Source organism: Lepisosteus oculatus, chromosome 14 (genome assembly GCF_040954835.1).
Source record: "Lepisosteus oculatus isolate fLepOcu1 chromosome 14, fLepOcu1.hap2, whole genome shotgun sequence".
Classification (NCBI taxonomy): domain Eukaryota; kingdom Metazoa; phylum Chordata; class Actinopteri; order Semionotiformes; family Lepisosteidae; genus Lepisosteus; species Lepisosteus oculatus.
Window position 1 is genome coordinate 20348746 of NC_090709.1, and position 8412 is coordinate 20357157.

Consider the following 8412-nt stretch of genomic DNA (forward strand, 5'->3'; position numbering starts at 1 on the left):
TGTGAAAAGGAGGTAAAGCAAAGCTGAAGAAGGAGGAGGAAAGGAGGAGAGTTTTGGAGAAGCAACAATTGAAGGAGAAGATGGAGAGGTGGAGAGTTTTGGAAAAAGAGTGTGCCCCAGAGTCCAGATGCTGTCAGGTGAGTTATTATAAATAAGATGCAGGAGTACACCCTGTACCAACCTGGACTAACCTTTGTCATTAGTTTCAACCTAATTTCACACCAGCAAATAAATACTGACTGGGAGAGAAGAGGTATCTGACAGGCCAATCTGGGTCAGAGCCATTACTGACCTGCTCGTCTGTTCACAGGGAGAGTCCTCTCTGATGAGACACCCTATGGATACAGAGATCCAGGGGACATTGAGGGAGACCCCACTTCAGGTAAAGGGGACTACAGACAGGGGACTCAGTGTGGGTGAGGTTGTTCAGGGATGGGATCCACACTGACACTGTGACCTGAGTCCACTTCACTCCACACTCTCCTCAATGTCTGTACCTGCAGCTTCTGTTTTACAAAAGTTAGGCTTGAACATCCCATTTCTTTCTTCTTTCTACAATTTGATGTTTCAGAAATAAGAAATTAAACCATTCCTTGATGTAAATTCTGAATGTAACACTTTTGATGGGAACAATTTTTTATTAATTTTAATAGGTTTTTTGCAAGAAACTTTTTAGAACCATTTTATGTGCTTATGATGTCTAATTTATGATATTAAAACTATCAATTAAAAATGAAGGAGCTCTTGGCAACTCACAATGAAAATATCAACCCCAGCGGAAAGGGAAACTTAAATGTTTGTTATCAATATGTATACATTGGACCACACAAAGGAGAAAAGCCACTGTGGACAAATCCAGACACAACATGAGACATCCTGACTGTTATTTACATTTCCCTACAAATCAAGAGAAATTAAGGGTCCTCGTCCTGCAAGAAGGGATGGCTCATTGAAATATACAGCATAGCTACCTCACTTAAAACTGCAGAAATATTAACTACAGATTGTTACAAAGGCGTCTGGGTTCAAATGACAGGAAAGATTAAAGTTCAAACAATTCACACTTTGACAGGTGTGACAAAATGACATTAGAAAACTTATGATCATGAAATTCACTTCCTAAAATGATATCATAATGTTTTTGGACTGCGGGAGGAAACTGAAGCACCTGGCGGAAACTCCAAACAAACATGGGGAGAACATACAAACTCCACACAGATAGAACAACAGGTCAGGAAATAAACACAGGGCGCCAGCACTGCATGGCAGCAATGTTAACCACAGTTGCACCTGTAAAATAAGTATACTTCCAAAACAGCAGCATATAGTGTATAACAATATTTTATAAACTTTCAGTCTGGATCTTTAAAAATTCATATAATTTTTGTCAGCTGAAAATGTTAGGCTGCCTGCCTTTAGGGGGGGAAATAATTTTTCAAATTTACATGTCGATATTAAAATAACATATTTCCACATATAAATACAATTATAATAAAATATACAAAAAAGCCTTATTTTCTTTAATGATATGAGTTCTACAGTACTGATACAGTATTGTACAAAATGGTATGATCTGAAGAATCGCCAGAGCACAATGTATCAATTTGGATGATACTAACAAAAGAAAACATAGAAATCCACAAGGTTTATTTTCAACAACAAAAAATGTGCTTGAAAATAATTTGACAAGGAGGAAACCTTACATGCATGGATACCAGCATTTCCCCAGTAGGTTAAAATGCAGCAGGGAACAGTATAACAGAAGGTCAGTGTCACTTGATATTGCATCACAGAGGCTGATCTCTTCTTCATCATATCCACCATTTCCAGAAACCAGTACACATAACTGTGAGGGTTTAAATTCAGAGGGAAAAATAATTCTCTAAATTAAATTTTATGCTGCACAGAGAGCCTCACGTGTATGTGGTCAGGAAGATCAGTTGGATCGAATGTCGTTCTAATAACTCCACGGTTGTGGGTTTGATCCCTTACAGGCCAGGAGATCTCCTTATCTTTTGCCAAAACCATTTGATCTTTCAGTCCATGGTGAAATATATTGTGTTGAAAAGATGCCACAAACTGTAGACAAATGCTAGTGCTGCAGGTGAAGAGGAAAGCATTCAAAGATTTATGAGTTTCTTATGTGGAGCGAAAATAAAGTGTCACCATTTGCATATGTGAGGCTTCTAAATCAGCTGTCTGTAAAGATGCTCAAATCTAGCCTGTTAAGTAAAAAATATTTTAGCTGGGGATCCTCAAATCAGGCGTGTAGAAAAGAGCACCGCTAAACACCATCGGGAGTGCAGAACATGTGATAAAAGTGTTCTTTAAACAAAAAGTGAAAATAGTGAATTTGTCTTTCACTTTGACGTTCTTCGAAAGCTCAGTAAACGATAAAGCGTGTTTACTGAGCAAGAGACTCGTGTTCTGAATTCTCATCAGATTTACCGGTAATACAGCTACTAATAAAGGTTTACATTAATCTTAATTATTAATAAATAACACTTTTATTAATAAAGACATGTATTGATCAAATTCATTGTGAATAGTTGTGGTGTCTAGAAAACAATTTTAGCTAAATATTTCAAGCGAGTGGTGAATACTGTATGTTCGTTACTTTGTGACCATATTATTTCCACTACAGAACAGTTCAAAAGCGATCGACTGTTCCACTACTGAGCTACTTAAACCCTGTGAAGAGGTGGTTTAAGTTAGTCTCCTACATCAGTAAGATCTAATGGTCAACAGATGTTATTTTAGGTTTGTTGCAATTGAGAACAGGTTTAGTACAGAGCTGCTGACAAATTTCAGCAGCCAGGTTCGTAGCAATGACCCGTTGTATGGACATTGCCAATCAGCCACAAGAAAAAAAAACATCATTTGTGCCTTTATTAAAAAAAAAGAAAAACAGAGTAGTAGTTTATGCGGTAATTTCAGGTACAATGTAAGAACTTAAGTTAACTAGTCCCACAGTAATGTGTGGGGTCCTCTCAATAGAAAAAAAAATACTTGTAACCCGAAAACACAACAACCACAATGCGAGAAGCCTTCCGGGAACCTCGGTAAATCACTGTAGTAGTCTAACGACTACAAAAAATACAATTAAAAAATACTTAACGGAACAACTTCAAAACAAAAATAACATTAAAAACAAATCTGGGAAAGAACAAAAACAGAATCTAATGCGAGAGCTTTTTCAAGTCTTCGGTACCCCATTGAACTTGAACTTGAACTTTATTGCCATATGTAACCGGTACTGGTACAATGGAATTCTTACTTACAGAAAGTCTCTCGATTGTAAAACAAGTGTAAAAAACAAGACAAAGTGCAAACAGTGCATCAAGACAATGTACAAACAAACAATAGACAATGTGCAAGTAAACATGTAGACAGTATGAATGTAAACAATACAGACGTGTAAACAATGACTGGAGATGTGCAATAGATAAGAAATCATAAAGAGGTAGATGGTGATGGTGTAGGTGTGGTCCGAGGGAGATGGCTAAATGTGTTTGCCAGTCTCACTGCTTGTGGATAGAAGCTATTGAAGAATCTAGTGGTAAGTGTCCATATGCTCTTATATCTCTAGCCTGAGGGCAGTGGGGTGAAGAGCTCATGCCCGGGGTGGTGACTGTCCTCTGTGATGGCCAGAATTCTACCAAGGCAGCGGTCCTCATAGAGCTGTTTAATCTCGGTGAGACCCCAGCCGATGATCTTCTGGGCCATATTGACCATTCTCTGCAGTGCCTTTCTTTCTCGCGAAAAGGTGTTGCCATACCACACGGTGATCCCGTTGTTGAGGACGCTCTCGATGGTGCAGCGGTAGAAGTTCACCAACACATGTATTGGCATCCCCCATCGCTTGAGGCACCTCAAGAAATAAAGGCGCTGCTGAGCCTTCTTCATGATAGAGTCAGTGTTCACAGTCCAGGTTTGATCTTTAGAGATGTAAATTGCCACACACCGAACAAACACCGGAGCCTTTTCAGCAATTTAAAAAAAACGGGCCTGCTCGCCTGCCCACAAGGCTCCGGATCTTACCCGCTCTCCAGAGCCTGCTCCCTTCTGTGCTGTTCTCTCGGCAGCGCACACAACTCCTGCAGCGCGGTGAGAAGGTTTCCAAGCTCTGCCGCAGGGAAGGCTCGCTCCGTGCGCACACGTCCTTTCAATGCCAGTTCAACAAGTGCTCCGCATTAGCAGCGTCGGGGCTCCGGCGTGTCGCACCTCACCTCACCTCGCACAGCCCCCTCCTTGAATGTCTGGTGCTGGGCATGCCCCGCTCTCCTCCACCTTATCTTATCGCGTGTGACCACCGACAATGGCCACAATGCCGGGGAATGGCACCTGTAAAGTGTTAATTGGGGCACAGGAACAGCCCGTCTTGTCTCGGGGGCCGGCTTCAAAGACAATACAGCAAACACAGCAGGGCAGGGGAAGAAGACGACACGATACATGCAGGTACATTCAGCTCCGGCGGGAACGAGTCATTTGTCTGTCTTTTTCAAGTGCTGGGAGCCGAGTAATCCTTCGCTTGTATCGTTTCTCCCCGCTGACTAGATCTCACCCTGCGACTCTCGACTGGGCTCACCCACGGCAGCCCAGCAGGTGTGAGCCTAGCCGGCACCCGGATGGGAGATTCCCCCCGGAAAAGCTCAGGTTGCTGCTGCTCCTGCAAGAGGTGTGACTGGGACCAGTAGGGAGCGCTCACCCTGCGGTCTGTGTGGCTTTCTTATGCCCCAGCATCCTGATGGCGACACTCTGCTGCACAAACAGGCGCCGTCCTTCGGGGGGAGGTGGAAAACCGAGGTCCCGACCCTCCTTGTGTCAGTGTCACAGGGAGAGGATGGGCAATGTGAGACTGACAGTGCTGTCTGGGAGAAGCTCCTCCTACAGGACTAGGCACATTAGAGCTTCACCAACAGAGTCACACAGCGAACGTGATAACCGCTACACTATGGCAACCTGCAGGGGAACGATGGGAACTCGTGTCCAGTGGCCCAGCGCTCCTCAGCCAGTTTGATGATTTAATTAACTGTATAACTGTTATCACACTCTGTTTAACTGTATTTTTATAAGACTGTCTGCGAGAGATGTGTGGGAGATGCTGAATCCCAGGGCTGGTGTGGAATCACACACTGACAGATCTTCTGTGTGATCTGAGTCCCACTGCTCAGAGCTAAAGACTGGTCAACTGGTCACTATTGTAGACACAACCATTGGTCTGCTGCTGCTGAGAATCATGATACACTGGTAAGAGTGGCAATACTCACAACCAATTAATTCAACTGAAGAACCTTAGAATAATCGATTAACTTCACTGATTGGTGAGAACAAATTATTTTCCCATTTTGACCCTGTTTTTAATATGTAGAATACAATTCAACTGAAGAACTCAGATTGTCAGGATAAAGAGAAGGATGGAGATGAGCTTCTGTCTGTTCAGGAGGTAGGAGTTTTGGTAAAGTACTGAGGGATCCAATGCTCTGTGTGTGAGTCTGAGCTGTGAATCTGACTGAGATACATTTTTTTATTCTGCCTGTGAGAAGTCTTTTCCTTTGCCGATCAATGTTACATCCCATTCAGATACTCTGCACAGACTGTCAGAGTGAGAGAAAAGGAGAGAGAGATGGACAGATAAGAGCACACACAGCGAGAGAGACAGGAAGTGGGAGAGAGAGGAGAAGGAGCATGAAGACAGCGCAGGTGTTCAACCACACTGTGACCACAGGAGACAGGAGGCTTTTCTCAGCTGCTGAGGAGCTCAGGGCTCATGGCCACTCAGGCTCAGAGGCTCTGGCAGCAGTCAGGTCTGGGAGCTTCTCCTCATACTGACTCTGGAGCTCTGAGAGTCAGCCTCCATTCTGACAGGAATAGCCCCTCCTGTTCAGCCCCTGAAAGACACACTGAGAGAGCTGTTAGAGCCCTGAGACAGCTGTGTGGGTAGAAGACCTGTCACCCTGTAGAGCTCTGAACACTGGGCTCCCCTGTGTGCCTCACTGTACAGGAACAGAGCTCTGACTGGACTCCCCATGTGTCTCTGTACAGCACTAGAGCTCTGAGCACTGGGCTCCCCCATGTGTCTTCCTGTATACCTCATCACACTGCACTGCACAAACCACAAACTCACTGCACAGTCTGACCTGCAGTTCCAGTAAAGCTCTGTCGAAACAGGCCCATTTCCTAAAGACAGGGGAGTGAAGAGATAGTGCAGTTTTACTGAAGATAATATGTCCCTCTCTAAAAATATGCTGTCATATCATTATATTACATTTTTTCATGCTAGCCCAGCAGGAATTGTGGCCTTAAATCACAGCTGTTCAGCTGTATTAACAAGAACTGATTGTTTCTAGTTAATCATTTTATTGTTTGTATTAATATTAAAACTACCAGTTGTACTCTCACTAATATTAACAGGAATACACTAGCATTAGTATTAGTAGCTGTCCATGACATCACGCCGCTCTTTGTGACGAAAGCGAGATGCCTAGCCGGGCATAGTGACGTGGCGCGTGTTGCCGTGGTTACCATACTTATGATTTGTAAACAAATGGAAAATGCATTTCAACTGTTACTCAAACACATTTATCAACTTGGAATATAATTCTCTAGCTCTAGGATTAAATTCCTAAATAATAGGAAAGGGTCAAGAATGGGAAAAGAATCAGTACTCACCAATCGGTGAAGTTAATCGTTAATTCTACAGTTCTTCAGTTGAATTAATAGGTTGTCGATAGATAAGTGATCAATAACTCTCCGCAGTGCGCTCCACGCGCCTCCCGGGATCTCGCTCTCTGATCCCGGTGCTCTGGCTGGTGTCTCTGACGTCACAGTGCTCTTTCTAAAATATATAACATCTCCAAAAAAAAAAACACACCGGGCTTTGAAGAGAGGCGATTCATAACAGCTGGAGAAGGTGTAATATTTGTGTGTGTCAGCAGTGAAACTGCATGTTAATTGATGGAGGGCTGAGCGGGGAATAACGGTTGCTCAGGGTCACAGGGTCACAGGTCATAGTGACTGGATCGGAGTTACAGGATAAATAATAAAGAGTTTGTTCGAGTGTCACATCTTCGTCCTGGGTTCTTAATTTTTACACTATACGTGTAGGAGAAACAAGACAGTGTGTGTGTGTGCCCAGGTAATTCTGGGAGACAGATCGAATCTGGGCTAAAAGAGAGGGGGCTTAGCCCTCTTACATTTGCTAGTTCAAAGTTGTACAACCCATTTGTATCTGCTAGGCCCTGGTGAATTGCTGCGAAATGCTGAAATAACCTCTCGGCTCCTTGGTTGTCATTTCGTCAAACGTGCGTTTGGTACAAGAGTGCATGAAGGCACCGGAAATACATTGGGAACAAATGACCGTTGGCTCAAGACCTCTGTGAAGTAAGGGAGCGTGCAAAAAGAGGTTGTTTCCACATGGTCTCGAACCGGGGACCTTTCGCATGTGAAGCAAACATGATAACCGCTACACTTCGGAAACCTGTAGGAATTGTTGCTGGTGTCTCGCTTGCGTTTCGGGCTGAGAAAGGGAAGCATCACTTTGGCCAGGGGGCGCTGGAGAGAGGAACAAAGGGCGCGATGAAACAAAATGCCAAAACCCGGGATCAAACCAGGGACCTTTAGATCTTCAGTCTAACGCTCTCCCAAATGAGCTATATCGGCGGTGCGCAGAGCCCACGGCCACCTGCTCCAGCCTTCCTGTGTTGCGGCATGAGCGCACCAAGAGTAGAGGGAGAGTGTTGCAGGAACGTCACTCAGAAGGAAAGCCACCCAGCTGCGCCCTCTGAGCTCTGTCCAGCGCATCTTCCTCGCATGGACTCCTGCCTGCGACGGGCAGGAAACAATTAGCAAGAACAGAACGACACCCCATGGGTGTCTCATGACCGCACCTTAGGTTGTGACACGTGCAGGTGTGAGGGGTTGCCGGGCTACTTTGGAGCAGAGCTTGGGCGGAGGGGGTGCGGGAAAGCAGACAAAGAGGTGACACCTCAAGGTCTGCACGATCACAGCTCTCCGCCGCCCCAGGCTTCAGCTCGATAAGCTACTGGACACACCCGCCCCTCCTCACACAGACCGTGGAAAAGCCCCCGAGTGGGAGGGCTCTCTCTTCCTCCCAGGAGCTCTTGGACACGACGCACAGACAGGGCGGGGGGAGCCGCCGCCTGCAAACACGGCTCCAGGCAGGACTCCACTCCGCAGCAGCCGCAGAGCAGAGGAGATGAGGGCAGCTTAGCTCCTGTGCAGAGACCTGAGCTGTTGTTGCTGTGGATGCTGTCTTTTCTGCACTCGGGGTAGGAGTGAATGTTGAGTTGCCCTTAGAAATGAAGCAGAGCACTTCAACGGCACGGGTGTGTGTGTGTGCGCCCTGGTGATTCTGGGAGACAGATCGAACCTGGGCTACAAGAGAGGGGG

General features: G+C 45.1%; 1 non-coding gene across 1 annotated transcript; it reads right to left on the reverse strand.

Moving 5' to 3' along the window:
* Window positions 1-7589: 7589 nt before the first annotated feature.
* Window positions 7590-7662, reverse strand: trnaf-gaa (transfer RNA phenylalanine (anticodon GAA)). The gene has a single exon. It is a non-coding gene; the product is annotated as a tRNA-Phe (tRNA).
* Between the last annotated feature and the right edge of the window lie 750 nt (window positions 7663-8412).